This window comes from Taudactylus pleione, unplaced genomic scaffold (assembly GCF_031769625.1).
Source record: "Taudactylus pleione unplaced genomic scaffold, aTauple2 ptg000115l, whole genome shotgun sequence".
NCBI classification, from domain to species: Eukaryota; Metazoa; Chordata; class Amphibia; order Anura; family Myobatrachidae; genus Taudactylus; species Taudactylus pleione.
In genome coordinates this window covers 2,780,996-2,797,917 of record NW_028284517.1, presented here as the reverse complement: position 1 = coordinate 2,797,917, position 16,922 = coordinate 2,780,996, and positions in this window count along the sequence as shown.

Sequence of the window (16,922 nt, the reverse complement as noted above, 5' to 3'; positions counted from 1 at the left end):
GGCATTAAATAAGGGGACCACTACTGAGGGCACTGCATAGGGGAGACCACTACTGGGGGCACTATATAAGGGGCACCACTTAGAGGGACCACTACTGGGGGCACTGTATATGGGGACCACTACTGGGGGCACTGTATAGGTGGGGTGGCCGCTACTGGGGGCACTGTATAAGGGGGGGGTGCTACTAGGGGCATGCATAGTGGGGGCTACTACTGGGGGCACTGCATAGGGGGGGTTACCTGGGGTACCCAGTTAGTGGTGTGGCCATGGGGGTTAGTTGCCTGGGGCGTAGGTACTCAGTAATGCTGCCCCGGGGGAAAGGGGGGGGTCTGGCTCCTACACTTTCATCCTGGCTCCTAGATGTTAGAAACATTTGTCAAGCCCTGATTTAGAAAATGATTTTGCTGATTTCTTTCAGTTTCTGGAACTGGTTATAAGAATTAAAAATGAGACCATAAAAAAGTGCTGAGTAACCACCACATAAAAGCACTGGATTCACTTACATCATAAACCGTTATTTTCATAAGCAGATCGCTTCATTTTCGCTATCTGCCTAATATGGGAATCTCATGTTTAACCTGCTATTTGTGTTGCTCATCACAGTCTGGTGGTGGCTGGATTGGATCGATGTTTAAAAAATAGGTGACTATAGTGTTTGATATTTAAAGTGACCCGATCTGAAAAAGGAATCATGAAATACCATTTCCCAAACCATGGTGCTTCCTGGTATCAATACACGTGACCGAAAGTGATGGACGCAGGTCTGTGTTCAGTGAGCATAGGTCAAACATTTCTGCTATATAGATATATATACAGATGTGTCCACATACATCTATCCTCCGTGCGCTACAAGTCGCGCCACACAACGCGGGAGCTCCGTGTGACTTGGTAGTGCCTACCGTCTTTATGCGACTTTTTACCTTCAAATGCATCTTATTCGCACAGCGATGCGTATAGATAGCACAAGTAGCTTCTGCTGATTAAAATGATATGCAGCAGCATGCCTATGTTCTGTGTGTGACTGCGGGTGTATCTGCATGCGAAACTCTACGTTACAGTGCTACAGCCACTGACAGTGTAACGTAGCGTTTCGCATGCAGATACACTCGCACTCGATCACAGAACATAGGCATGCCACATATCATTTTAATCAGCAGAAGCTGCGTTGTGCAATCTATACGCATCGCTGTGCGAATAAGACGCATTTGAAGGTAAAAAGTTGCACAAAAGACACTCGGCGCTACCACTTCACGCCACAGCATGGTGCGACTAGAAAGGCTATTTAACGAGGCTAGATGTATGCGGACCCATCTGTGTGTATGTATATATAGAGAGAGCGATACAACATTTTATTTGTAAAAATATCTGTGTACATAATGTATAATCAGACACCTATTTAGTTTATGAATTGTGTAATGTTGATGTTCATATTGTATGATACATTGATCTGATTTTCATAGTTCTCTGGTTACACAGAATTTCTGCAGGAATCCAGCCTGTGTGCCGCTGTGTAAGATTGATAACGGAGAAGCAATGGGGGGCAGAGTATGTATCACTGGCAGTTAGGTTACAATGGATCGGGGGAATCGCCATTCGGAGGATTTATTGCCAGCTGTCATTGCGGCATCCTGTAGGCAGCTCTGACACCAGACATTTATCTCTCAATGCCCCAATTTGTGGTGTGACTGGAGCGTAACATTGTGCCTTCCAGGCAGAAGGAGAGCATGGGATATTAGCCCATATTACGGCTGGATACCCCGTCCCATTACATTGTCTTTATACTGTATTCAGTAACTGCTCCAGTAGTTGCAGCCCCCCAATGTGCATACCAAGCATCCTAATATCCACCTTTTCTGGATATGCCAATAGTATGTATTAAATAATTTGCAGCTCTGATGCTGCTACATTAATATTAATTGTTCCCTGCACCTTTTTTCAGCTATAATACAGGCAATTTACAGCACACGAGCCCCAGGGTAGGCATTCTGGGATTCTGAGTTGGGAGCAAAGTAACTCAGCACCTGGAACAAAGCATGAATGCATTACAAGGGGTGCAAATACATTTATTGTTTTTGCATGCAAGGTAAATACTGGCTGCTTTTGCATGTAGCCCATGCGTGTTGGGCCGCTTTATGTTTATCCTGCAGTGTAGATTTGAGCTAGGACACGCCCCTCCCTTATTTAAATATCTCTGCACATTTTAATTCTGCCCCAGCCGCAGTGCAGCATGGTTTTACCCACGTTACTTGCTCTCTTGTGCTTCACTCCCAACTCAACAACAGCCCCATAATGAGCTGTGACGGTTTCTCCGAAGAACAATCTCTCTAATTCCACTGCTGAGAAGGAAATAAATGATTGGACTACGGTGCAATAACAAATAATTCTCCGTTATTTTATGGACAAACTGCATCTAAAACTTACAAACTCATCTTCTGTGTTGGAAGAGTTTAAAATATGTGTTTTACCTGATTAAAAGGAGAATGTAGGCAAACACGGGTACATGATATTGCTCTACTTCCATAGATAACAAATGTCAATTTATTATGCACATTCTTCGAACAGTGTTTTCCAACCTCGGTCCTCAAGGCACACTAACAGTCCAGGTTATAGTGATATCCATGCTTGAGCACAGATGAATACTAATTAAGACACCTGTGCTGAAGTATGGTTATCCTTAAAACCTGGACTGTTAGGGTGGGTACAAACGTGAACGACTTGTAAATGGACCAATTTTACATTCAATTTCTCTTGAGGCCAGAACATACGATATTGAGCGTACACACTGTCCAGTATCGCATACGACCGAACGATATCTTGTATTGTTTGATCGTATAAGATTTATCACTGCCCCCGTACACACTACAATGATCACTGGCAACATATGACGTCAAAATTGGCCAAATCAGACCGACACATGGGCCGGTTGGCCGTACGTGATTGGCACCTAATCGCATGCGATATCCGGTTGGCTGTGCAGCACGTCCGACCGGAAGACGTCACGACCCGTGGGAGCGCGCAGTAGTGCGCACATGCTAGCCGACATGCACGATTTGTCGTGCCGATATCGGCCAAGTGTGTAGCCAGCCTTAGTGTGCCTTGAGTATCGTGGTTGGGAACCCCTGTTCTTCTATAACTAACTTGTATTATTGCTATGTACAAGCAATAACATCTTTATTCAGGGTTGGGTACAGGATCCCGGCGGTCAGATTCCTGATACCGGCGTTCCGACAGGGTTAGGATACCAACACCTGTCGATCAGTATCCTAACCCTCCCTAGTGCCTATACATAACCCCCCCGCACCCTAAACTTACTGTCTGGATGCTGGTACCAGGATTCTGACAGGTGTCTTTACTCCGATTGCATTCCCTTTATTCAGAAATTTGGAGAAAACTTACTTCAGATTACAGGAGGAGTGACTGAGTGTGAGGGAAAATGCGGCTCTTTCACCTTCCGGAATGGGATCTCGAGGTTGCCAGGTGCTTCTCTAGGTGCTCACAGTGTGATGGAGGGAGTGACTTCATAGCTCCTGTAATCTTTCGTTTGGCAGTGATCTCAATATCAACCATGATGGGACTATCTCTGGCCTAGGAATAAGTCGCAGCTAATAGGGCAGGTCATTTTTCCTCAGGTTCTGCAAGACTTGGGGCCCAGACTGAGATGACCCTCCAACCCCTGGTGGCTGCATATTGCTCAATCTTTAGTATTATCCCTTAATAGCTGTACTGTTGTCCCTTACTAGTGGTTTTGTCTTCCTTTGTGTGGCCATTGTACACTAATAGTTTATGAAGACCAGGCAGGAACATCAGTCTCCTTCCCAGACGGGAAGTTTCCTTTAAGTTACCGGAATATAATATTGAATCAGAATGTGTTCTACCTATTCTAGTATTAATACAAACAATAAGATGGTACTGGAGCAAATCAATCTCCCCCCCCCCCCCCATTGTGGGGTGCTAGAGAGTGACACCTGAATAAAAAAAGCAACAAATATCTAAGGCGACAAAGTAGATTTTTTTTTTTTATATTACAAATTTATACCCTTTTATGATCCGTACATAGAATACTGGGGAATACTGGTACCAACGCACAAATTGCACCAGGACTATTCTGAATCCATTTATTTCATAAATCATTTTACAGCTCTCGTGCATCTCACGTTTATAATTTGGCGTCTTTCTTTGATACGGACAGATTTCTATAGGGTCTGTCTCTGGGGTGACATTATTATTATGGAAGTTGTGGGAATGTGGATCCTCAGTTACATCAATGATTTATCTGTAAATGGCTCTTTAATAACTTCTTGTACTTCATCTCTTTCCCTCCAGCTGTGTCATCTAATGGGCAGGGGATGTTAACAAAACTTTATATGAAGGTGGAAAGTCGCTTCAAATGTGGTTAGATTGTCTCCTGTAAACTATATAATAGCACATTATTAGCACTTTCCACATAACATGCTAAATACAGCATTTCTGCGTCTCTGTCCAGATCACTAATAGGGTTTATTCAACCTCCGTTATATTAATTTGCTGGACTGGCACGTCACTAAATAAGCTGATTTACATAGACATAGATTTGCATAAAGGACTTCTAGTTAGCGCATGTTTCATCCTCAGTACATTATTAGTGTTTCAGTCACTGGCAATATAATTTGGACAAATATTGGTTTTATATTTATTTTAGTGGTAGTAATTTAACGGGACACCTCAGTCTTTTTTTCCCTGCGCGATATATATATATATATATATATATATATAAATAATATGTGTATGTGTGTGTATATATATATATATATATATATATATAAATAATATGTGTATGTGTGTGTATATATATATATATATATATATATATATATATATATAAATAATATGTGTATGTGTATATATATATATATATATATATAATATATACAAACTCTGGACCATGGAGCAATGGAAGGTGGTGGTTTGGTCTGATGAATCATGATTTCTTTTACATCATGCGTACAGTGAGTGCATCATTTACCTGAGGAAGAGATGGCACCAGAATGCACTATGGGTAAAAGGCCAGACGGCGAAGGACGTGTAATGCTCTGAGAAATGTTCTGCTGGGAAACCTTGGGTCCTGGCATTGGCATATCTATAATGGGTGCAGGGTGTGCAGAGCTCTCTGGTCTCTGGGTACTGGAAAGCCCACACCACACACCCTGCTCCCGTTATACTTCTCCGGAGTTCCCCTGCCGACAGAAATCACCAGAAAAATGGTATTGCAGCCATTTTCCTGGTGATTTGTACATGCGCAGTAGAGAAGTCTCCGGGATAATAGGGGCGGGGGTAGGTCTGCCATGTTCCCGTAGACCTGCACATGCGCAGTAGAGAAGTCTCCGGAATAATATGGGTGGGGGGGGTAGGTCTGCCATGTTCCCGGAGACCTGCACATGCGCAGTAGAGAAGTCTCCGGAATAATAGGGGTGGGGGGGTAGGTCTGCCATATTCCCGGAGACATGCACATGTGGAGTAGAGAAGTCTCCGGGATAATAGGGGTGGGGGGGTAGGTCTGCCATGTTCCCGCAGACCTGCACATGTGTAGTAGAGAAGTCTCCGGGACAATAGGGGTGGTGGGGGGGTTAGGTCGGCCATGTTCCCGTACTTACCTTTCGACGATCGGGATTTTCACTGCTGCTGGGATGCCGCTGTCAGGATTGCGGCCGGCGGTAAATCATACTGAATCTCTCCTAACACTGCTTCGTAAATAGACCTCTAGTGTCCTATCCGTTACAGGCTCTGTAATCTAATTAAACGCTTTTTGAAAACGTCTGCGGTATGAACCCTTCTTACATTCACAAGTCTGTATCAATGAAACTTAGTTTATACCGGTATACTATGTTCAGGAGTGTATATATTTTCAGCAACATCTGTTGTATTATAGAAGGGGTAATGTAAGCTGTACTGTAGTAATGTGAGATTATATAGGAATGAATGTAGCCCTTATTGTAAATTATAAGGATGATCTAATTGGCCCTGGAGTTACGTGACCACGTATGTAAACTGTAGGCCGAGCGATTTTATACAGGTCAAGAATCCTCTAAGTGACTTTAAATATGTGTAATAGATTACAGCAAGGGTGCGTTATTCATTATAATACACACGTTTTCCTAAAGTGATGTCATTAGCATTCATCATTTACACAGATATTATTACAGGAGTTTATACACATATTCGCATTACGTGTGCATTATAAGGATAATAGGCTTTGTGACTTTACAAGTAAATTCCAATATTATCTACATATTATAGGATACATTATATTGCTGCAGTTGTATATTTTAAATAGATGATCGCTAATGGTTTATAATGTTATTTTTGTCACAGGGTAAATACACTATAATATTTGCTGTTCCTTAATTAACTTTAGATCACAGTACAGGTTGAGTCTCCCATATCCAAAATGCTTGGGACCAGAGGTGTTTTTTTTAGATATCTGAATATTCCGTATTTTGGAATATTTGCATACCATAATGAAATATCTTGGGAACAGGAACCAAGTCTAAACAGAGGATGCATTTATGTTTTATATACACCTTATTCACACAGCCTGCAGGTCATTTTATACAATATTTTCAATCATTTTGTGGCTCAGACAAACTTTGAACCATCAGAAAGCAAAGGTTTAACTATCTCAGTCATGCTAAAATAATTCTGTATTTCTGAATATTTGGATATGGGAGACTCAACCTGTAATTGGCTTCAGTTTGTGCTGACTGTGCCTATGAAAAGAAAAACATTGCCTCAATCTAACTTCATATATTTTTATTTGTACTATTTAAGACCATGTGAAACTATTAATAAGAGCAACATGAAGCATGTATGTGGAGTTTTCAGTTAATGCTTAAAGTGCTGCTCCAGTGTACATGGTCTATAAAATGACCACCATTATTTTCTATTTATTATATATATCTTATTTCCTTTCTTTTATATGCTCATTTAGAATTACTATTTGTAGATTTATTTATTGTTGTGGTTTTAGGTTTCAATTAGATCCTGGGACTGTTCAATGAAAATACTTATGGTCTCCCAGTCACACATTACTGTATCGTTATGTAATCCTTTATCTATATATATATATATATATATATATATATATATATATATATATATATGGATAAAGGAAACCAGCGCTTAAAAACCATTAAATACAATATTAATTGAATGTAGAGAAGCTGATGTATAAAATAGCAAATATCACATTTATTTCAATACATGAATCAATAAATAAATATCAAGTAAAAATAATTGTAGACTCTCATAGGAGCAAAGGCATGGGTCTCTTAATTCATTCAGCTGCTAGGGGGATCCTTATTGGAATGTGGTGGGATTATTAGTATGTTCTGGTAGGACTTCAATGAAAAGTTGTTATGGATTCGAGCACAGCAAATACTTACCAAGTAGAAGTCACTTCGGATGGCGGTCCAATTAGCAGATTACTGCAACGTCAAGTAGAAGAACATTAGGTCCACTTGTAGCTGTATCCTTAGTCTAATAAATTAAATCCAAATTGCGTGGATGTTGTATTCAAGGTCCACCGGATCCACCAATATAGGAGACCCCCCAAAGTCAATGCAGCATCAGGAGACTGGTGTATTTGAAATAAATGTAATTTTTTGCTATTTTATACATCCGCTTCTCTACATTCAATTAATATTGTATTTAATGGTTTTTAAGCGCTGGTTTCCTTTTTATATATAATAGTTTATACACGTAGAGGCTGACTACCTCTGACTAGCTGCTATTGGCAGCGCACTTAGTACCTTTTTTATTTATCCCTATTACAATGATGTTGTAGAGAGTGGTCAAATAATGTTTTATTTTTATCTTATTTTTTTTTTTATTTTTTTTACACTTCATACATTTTTTACATTCAGAAACAATCTATAGTTTATAATCAATTAAGAATAAATAGCTGCTTTTGTATAGTTAGCCAAATTGGGTAAATTGTAGGTTTGTATATAATCTATGGAAGTTTGAGTGTTGTATATTTATGCAAAATATTTTTACCCAGGAATTGATTATTTAAAAAAAAAATTATTTTGATTGGCCGGAGCAATGTATCTTCCGGCTCGTATCATAGTTAGATTTCTAATATAAATAAACACATTTTTACATAAACAATTTGGAACATATGGAAAATCCAGTTCAGAAATAAATGTTTAAACCCTTTTGAAAACAACTTTTGTTATGATCATTTTGAAGACCAAAAGCCACATTTAGAAAGTTTATATTAGTGGTCAGGTCTTCTCATGATTCATTCAGGAAACTTCCAGAAACATGAACATTAGGTTAATCAGACCGTGAAACATACTTACATCGAATGCCGCAACATTTGTCATTAAAGATTCTGCAAGTCGGAAATCTTTGCGCTACTTTTGTGAATTCGTCTGTCATTTTTTTTTACGCCTCAGCTCCCCCTTTTTGTGACTTTGCCCAATAGTATTTAATTTTATTGACTACAATTATATTGGAATTGGGTCATATGTTTACATCTTTCACTAGTATACCAGCACTTTATACTCCTATTTACTGTACTATCTGATCCCTTTATAGGAGTAGCGCTTGGAGCTTAGACTTAATTCTGCTGCAGACACTTGATGACCGGAGGGCCTGCATCAGATTCTGTACTGCGGCTGATAAGCAAGGTTCCCTCAGGTAAGCAATATGTGGTGATATCCTGATGAGGACAACGTGGACTGTATATTTATTGGACATGTACATTATGATGTGATTGGGCATTTCCACTCAAGCGAAATGCATGCCATTGTACACGAGTTCCAAATGGCCACTAATGTGGCGGTATTGACAAGAACACTTGGTAGGGAGGCCCAATGCGCTTGCAGTTCTATGGAAACAACAAATGTTTTTATCAGGACGACAATGGCACCTGTAATGTTTCCATGGCAACTCTGGGCTGGTATACAGAAAATTCGGTAATCCGGATGGACTGGCCAGCTCAGAGTCCAGATCTTAACCCCATTGAGACCCTCTGGGACGAATTGGAGCGACGGGCGCGTTCCAGGCTGACTCAACCTTCTCCAGTGTCACAGTTGGTCACTACTTAAGGCGGAATGGCAAAATATACTGCCTACTGCTGTCCAGGAACTTATGGTGTCTGCAGTAATCACTGCACGTGGTGGACCTACAAAGTACTGACGTCAATCAAATCTATTTGCTGTCAGTGTCAAATCACTTTTGTCTACATAGTGTACACATACTAATCTAATAATCACAGGGAACTCCACTGCTGAGCGTGTTTCAGGAAAGTTACTTCCAGTGATCACTTTTTTCTCTTTATTTTGCAAATGGATTATCATGAAAAACTGAATATATTGTTAAGCGTGAAAACGTATCTAGCATCTATTGTAACCTCTACGACCAGTAGGGCCAGATTTTACATATCTACCCGGCGTGATTAACGTTCTGTACATTTTAAGGTAAAGTTATTTATTACTAGATAATGGGTTAGTGTGCCCTAACAGCAAAACTGTGGCAGGGAATGCTGGGATATGTAGTTCCAAAGCATCTGGGGTGCCCAAGGTTTGCCTACCCCTGGTCTATACAGCATATTAGTAAATCAACCGGAGGATCCTGACCTCGTGCTTAGATATTTCAATTTTATTCAGTTTTCCATAACCCCTGCAATTATTTATTTTGTGTAATCTGCAGTTATAACAATATCTTTTTAAAAAACGGATGTAATAATAATTTATCTAAAGTCACTGATCAGCTCTAATATCCAGTATCCGAGCCAGCCCCCTGGTTATAAAATTACACCCCAAATGAAACTGAACTGTATGAAAACAACAGAGCTGATTCCAGTTTATATTTTCATGTAACATAACCATAAATGATGATAAACTGAACATGCGACCACGGCGGTTTAGCGGAAGGAAGTGTTAAACGGGATCCAGGGTATAATAGCGCCAGGCTGGGCCTCCGACAAGGCCGTCTGGTGACTGATGGGAGAGAAATATGTTGAAACGCTGCTTTAATTTGTATTTTGTGCCAGGGAGTAATTAATTGTTCGTGCTCATTGCACAGCGCCTCCGGCATGTCTCTGAAGTGTTAATCATATTTATCAGAGTAAAATGCCTCCAGGCGAAGCGGAGACACGCTCCTGCTCCCCCACCATTATCAATAACCCCATGTTTGTCGTCTCTTGTATCTGGCCCCAGGCTCAGTATTCATTAATTATACCCAAGCATGGCCTGTAACGCATTTTATGGTGATTAAAGGAAAATGTTTCCTGTTTCTTGTATACACGGCCTGATTCAGGGTTGTACGCTAATGCTGCTGCCGCAGCTTTCTACGCAGCTGCTGTGCGATAATATGCAAATGTCACAGATGCAGAGGAATGTATTGAGACGCCCATCTGGGTCTTTTGCAAATCCAAGCATCTGCGTACAAAGGCCGCGGACCCGTCGATAAACTGCCTCCTGAGTAACCCTGTGGTCATCCAGAATGGCTGCTTGTACTGAAATGCCGTAGCCATGTTTACTGCATAGAGGTCGCAAACACCCCCAAAAACAGATGCGAAACGCCTGCGTTCTTTGATGATGCTCCCTGTTACCTCCCTCAAACGCTGGTCCTTGGATTCTGTTACTCGTTGTTATTAGTGGTCCGGAGATCCTGTTACCCGTTGTTGTTAGTGGTCCGAGGGTCCGGTTACGATGTTACCTGTTGTTGTTAGTGGTCAGAGGATCCTGTTACCCGTTACTAGTGATCCGGTTGCCTAGCAGCTCATGCGGTAATGTTGGTTATTTCGGCTTACTGTATTTGTCTTTCAAGGTGTTTCTGGCCTTCTGCAGAAGTCTCTTGTTCTCTGTTTGGGGATAAACTTCCAGACCCTTTTTGAAGTGCTTCCACCAACGAAATACTGCAGCACGGCTAATTGTTTCTCCATCGTATGCTTGCCGTAACATTTCATGAGCTTCATTTCCGCTTCTTCCAAGTTTAACACAAAATTCAATCACACATCTCTGACGTAATCTCACAGACACGTCTTTCTCATCCGCCATGACGAAACGTACGAAGATCTTCACTCGTTGTGACCAAACAGAAGACTACGGCAGTCCCAACCGCAGATTCAGACACATCGATGTGTTAGCTTCACAATAACCCGCATAGCATTGCTACGCCTACCTATGGGCAGTGGCTTCCCTCACTGCGGTGTCAACCGGGGCGAAGCGCTGAAAAAGGGGGCGTGGCCTCGCGGGACCTCATGGGCCGAACCCCCGTGGTCCCGTTCTTCTTACCGGTGGGGCAAGTCTCGTGTGTGCAGGAGGGGAGGTGCGGACTGCCTTGTGGTTGCAGTGCCAACTCCCTCGCAAGGTCAGGAGTCGAGTGCTGCGCTTAATACTACAGTGCAACACCCGACTCCTGTCACTGAGGGAGAGTCTGCGGCCCGCACCCCCTTGTGACGCCAGTGCCTATGGGACAGAAAAACAGGCAGTCTCATTACTGTTCAATCAGCCCTCGTAGATAGGATTAGAAATAACAGAACGAATGTAAATAGTCCTTTGAAAGACACCTAACAACAAGGAAGTGAATGCCAGATGATCACACTTAAGGTTAAAGTATTTAGAGATGTATTATCAAAGATAAATCAGCAATAATTATGATGTGGGGAGAAAGTAGGATGGGTGAGGAAGAAAGACAAGGAATGAGAGGGGTACCAGCCAGCACACACCATCGGTGCGATTTAATCAGTAATATATGGAAATGAGGCTATATGGGGGTCAAAGGGGGTTCAGCCTCAAAGTGGTCTGTCCAAGGCCTCCAAACTCTTATGAAATTGGCTGAGGTATCATGCAAAATCAAAGATATTCTCTCCATGCGATATGTGGTCCATATAGCATTGATAGTGGCTGAGATAGACAGGGGTGTGGTGGATTTCTAGTGGGAGGCAATGTGGTATTTTGCTGAGTTTAAGATATGTTTAATTTCTGCGTTGGTTGAGAGAGATAAATAAGATGTGATAATAGAGAATATAACGGATTATTAGGCATTTGTATCCCCGTAATAGTTCTCTTTAGGTTATGAACAGCTGACCAATAGGGCTGTATATACAGGACCACCAAATGTGCAGCATGGATCCCTTTCGACCACAGTTGTGCCAGCGAAAGTCTGTAGAAGTTGGATAAATTAAATTAAGTCGTGTCTAGGTCCCAGCAAAAGTAAAGCTTATAAGCGTTTTCCTTCACACGTACTGAGGAGTTTTTAGCCACCTCTAAGCGGATTTTGGACCATTCCTTGGGGGACAAAGTCTCGCCCACCTCTCGCTTCCATGCTAGTTCATGCGCCTCTTTTTGAGGTTGTTGGAAGGAAAGTAACAACTGATAGGATGGAAGAAATAAGCCCTTTAGAAGTTTTTGAATGGCAGCGTAGGGAACTCTATAAGAGAGCTGGGTGCAGGGTTAGGAAATTTGGACAATGGTTGAAAAAAGTGTTGAATTTCAGAAATTGGCAGAAGCCCCTATGCGGAAGAGAATAGTGTGTTTGTAGGCCAGCGAAGTCAGGGAAAATACCTAGCGGTGCAATGTCTATAGGGAAGAGGACATTGTGACGGGTCCAAAAATGAAAAGAACGGTGATCATGGAGGGAATTTAGGATTGTCCCATAAAGGAACTAGATATGGGTGGCCAGGGCGATGGTTATACAGTCTATTGCATAGAGCCCAGTTAGCGAGTGTAAAATGAACAGTAGGCAGTATAGAGACTGTGGGTGGGCGATTGCGGGGGGAGTACCAGAGGAAGCTTTATAGTGAGTATACTGACAGTGTGTCAGCCTCTGTTGTCCACACTCTATAGGCTGGGGGAGAATGCCAACAAATTCATAGGGCAAGATGTACAGCACAAAAATATTTGATATTCGGTACTCCTGATCCTCCTGAAGTATTCGCAGGAAACATTATCTTGCTGTTCGCTTTAGGTGGCAGAAGCCAGTCTGGTATTTGGGATATTCCTGAGTAAACAGGTCAGTGATTTATGAAAGGATAAGGATATAAAATAACCTGTACTGTACCAGCTGGAGTTCTGTTTTTCATGTGAATCATTTCTTGCCCATTGATCTGTTACTCTGAGCACAGTATGTGAGCTTTTGCTGTGGGTACAGAGGGGAACCTGACGGACGCAATCCCAACCGCCGGCTTCCCGACTGTCTAATCCCGGCAAGGTACAAATGACAGGCGTCGAAATCCTGACACCTGTAATTTTATCTACGCCAGGAGCCCGACATCTGGCATCCCGATCGACGTTAAGCCGGGCATCGGCCGCGGACAGCGGCGGGGGGGGGGGGGGGGGGTTGGTTAGGTTTAGGGCTCCCTGGGGGGTACTTAGGGTTAGGCACCTCCCAGGAGGGTTAGGCTAGGGAAAGGGGGGGGTTAGGGTTAGGTACCCCACCAGGAGACTTAGGTTTAGGCAGCGGGGAAGGGGAGGTTAGGTTTAGGCGCTGGGGGGTCGGTTAGGGTTAGGCACCCCTAAGGGAGGGTTAGGGGGGGGGAAGATTAGGGTTACTTATGCGCGTCTGGCGGTAATACATTCCGATCCCGGTACAGAGTACTCACCTCATTTTGTTCCACACGCACATATTACATAGCCAATGGAACCCTTTAAAGAGAATCGACCAATCTCCAGTTGGTGCCACAAGTCAGCCGAACAATAGAGATGTTATGTGAGATTGTCAGACACTAGTTGGGTTACATAGGATTAGTACACACAGCCTGCAGAGCTCACAATGTCGGCTTTTACTACTACTGTCGGCTCACACGGTATATGTAACCTCTTATGGACCAGCACCTGATTCGTTAGGGACCGATAGTAAAGATCAACCTTACCAAAGAAGAGAAAAACCTTTATGGGAAGGTCATAAATATCCTTAATATATTCCGATTTCCTGTTGGTATGTTGTACATGCAATAGGCTGTGGATATAGGATCAGTCACCAATTTCCTGTGGTAGGCCTGGAAATTTTGTTACTTCTCAATGTCTCTGTATAATGAATAGGGGTGTGCATCGGCCACTTTTCGTGTTTTGGATCTGGATCTTTCTTTGTGTTTTGGATCTGGATTGGATTTGCCAAAACCACCTTTCGGTGTTTTGTGTTTTGGATCTGTATTTTTTTTTTTTTTAAAAGCATAAAAACAGCTAAAATCACAGAATGTGTTGATTTTTCTGCTCCTATGCTATTATTAACCTCAAAAACCTTAATTTCCACTCATTTCCAGTCTATTCTGAACACCTCACAATAGTGTTTTTATGTCCAAAAGGTTGCACCGAGGTAGATGGATGACTATGCTAAGCGACACGAGGGGGCGGCACAAACACGTGGCTCATCTAGGAGTGACACTGCAGTGGCAGACAGGATGGCAGTTTGAAAAACTAGGCCCCAAACAGTACATAATGCAAAGAAAAACAAAGAGGTGCAAGATGGAATTGTCCTTGGGCCCTACCACCCACCCTTATGTTGTATAAACTAGACATGCACACTTTAACAAACCAATCATTTCAGCACAGGGTCTGCCACACGACTGTGGGTGAAATGATTGGTTCGTTTGGGCCCCCACAAAACAAGCTGGCAATTAATCTGTCCCTGCACAAACTGGCTCTACGGAGGCAAGATGTCTTCCTCACCCTTTTCAGTGTTGTGTACATCCTCATCCTCACAGAGTATTAATTCGTCCCCGCTGGAATCCACCACCACAGGTCCCTCTGTACATTCTGGAGGCTGGTCTCCCTGGAAGAGTTGATAATTCATTTTTATGAACATCATCTTCTCCACATTTTGTGGAGGCAACCTCCTACGCCTTTCGCTGACAAGGTTCCCGGCTGCACTAAACACTCTTTCGGAGTACACACTGGAGGGTAGGCAACTCAGGTAAAATAGAGCCAGTTTGTACAGGGGCCTCCAAATTGCCTCTTCTTCCTGCCAGTACAGGTACGGACTGTCTGACATGCCTACTTGGATGCTGTCACCGATGTAATCCTTTAACAGACAGACGCACGCTTGTCGCTGCTGCTTTGAGGATGCAGGTGTGGCTACAGCCCACACAATTCACAAAGACAGAAAAAAAAAAGAAGAATTTTTTATTTTTTGTGGAGCGCACTTTGAGGGTTACACCACCCTTTAACAGACAGACGCACGCTTGTCGCTGCTCCTTTGTTGATGCACGTGCAGCCACAGTGCACACAATTCACAAACACAGAAAATATTTTTTTATTTGGTTTGGAGTGCACTTTGGGGGTTACAGCACCCTTTAACGGTCAAGCCAGCCGGCCCTTTACTTATGACACAGGCGCACGCTTGGCACTACTTTGTTGATGCACGTGCGGCTACTGCGCACACAATTCACAAACACAGAAAAAAAAATTATTTTTTTGCACTTGGGGGGAGCACCCCTGATGGACAGAGCACCCCCTGTACAACACTACAGCACCCCTTTAGGACTGGGACACTGCACAGGACTTTGGAGTGGACACAGCCCCTATGGACAACTGACTGCACAACACAGTCCAGCCAGCCCCTATGGACTTTGGAGGAGTGGACACAGCCCCTATGGACAACAGCAGCACAACACAGCCAGCCCCTATGGACTTTGGAGGAGTGGACACAGACCCTATGGACACCAGCAGCACAGCACAGGGCAGCATTACACTACACAGCCCAGCCAGCCCTAACTCCCGCCCTCCTTCTTCACTGTCCACAGCTGAGTGAGAAAATGGCGCTGACGCGGGTACCTTATATAGAATCCAAATCCCGCCAGACCCGGAAGGCGGGATGATGACGTTTTGCCTCGATTTCAGATCCGAGTCAGGCGGGAAAAGTCGAGCCTGACTCGGTTCGGGGGGGTTCGGATTTTAGGAATCCGAACCCGCTCACCCCTAATAATGAATTCAATTATCACTGTTCTTATTCCCTGGGCTGGACCATTGTATGCAGCTTACATGACAGATTGGCTGAATTCTCTGCACTGTTCTGCTCGAAATTCCCAGAAGTTTGGGCAGCCAGCTCGGAGGATGCTGCCACTATACCCTCTGCCCCTGGTTGGACTCTGTCCTCTATTTTTCCCACCACTAACTAAGGCAGATGACTGAGCTGGTCTACTTAAGTGTCTGTGTTGACTGCTGCGCCCGTCCAGCCATATGGTTGTTCAGGTCTCTGGCATAGGGATGGCTATTGACCATCGATGTTTGCAAAACATTGATGGTTAACAGATGTCAGATTTACCATTGATGGTGGAGAACCAATGGTTCTTCGCAATTAATGGCAGAGTGTGACCCCCACCAATTATTTTTTTTTCTTAATATCAGGACGCGGAGCCTAGCTCTGCCCTACAACTTACTTGTGAAGCCCCCACCCCTCGGCTATGATTGGCCGGCAGCCCAGTATGTCATAGAGCAGGGATGACCATCGTTCTTTGAAACCATCAATGGTTGCCCTTTTAATGGTTTTATACCATCGATGATAATCACCAATGGTGACAGTCAATGGTTACCCACTGATGTCCATCCCTATTGGCAGAACTCAGTGGAGCACGGGGGTCATAGCATCAGCCTCCAACTGCTCCAGCCAGGTCACTATTGGCCAATAATGTCCTATTCTCACAGTTTTTTAATAACTTAATTTTAGGCTTCCCATACCATCCCTTTAATTTGGGACACGTGAATATTCAACATATAAAATGAACACTGTAGCTAGTTTTCAAGAGATGTTATGGTCTTTATAGTACACCATGGTGCATGTAGAGTAGACGATAACACAGGTGATGTGCCGATAGTCACCTTCTCGTCCAGTCTGCAATCCTGGAATTTCTTTTTAAATGTTTGGCAACTTTGTCTGGATTCAGCCCTGATAAGGGTCATGCATGCAGCTTGACATAGTTGTCTGTCATTGTGTAG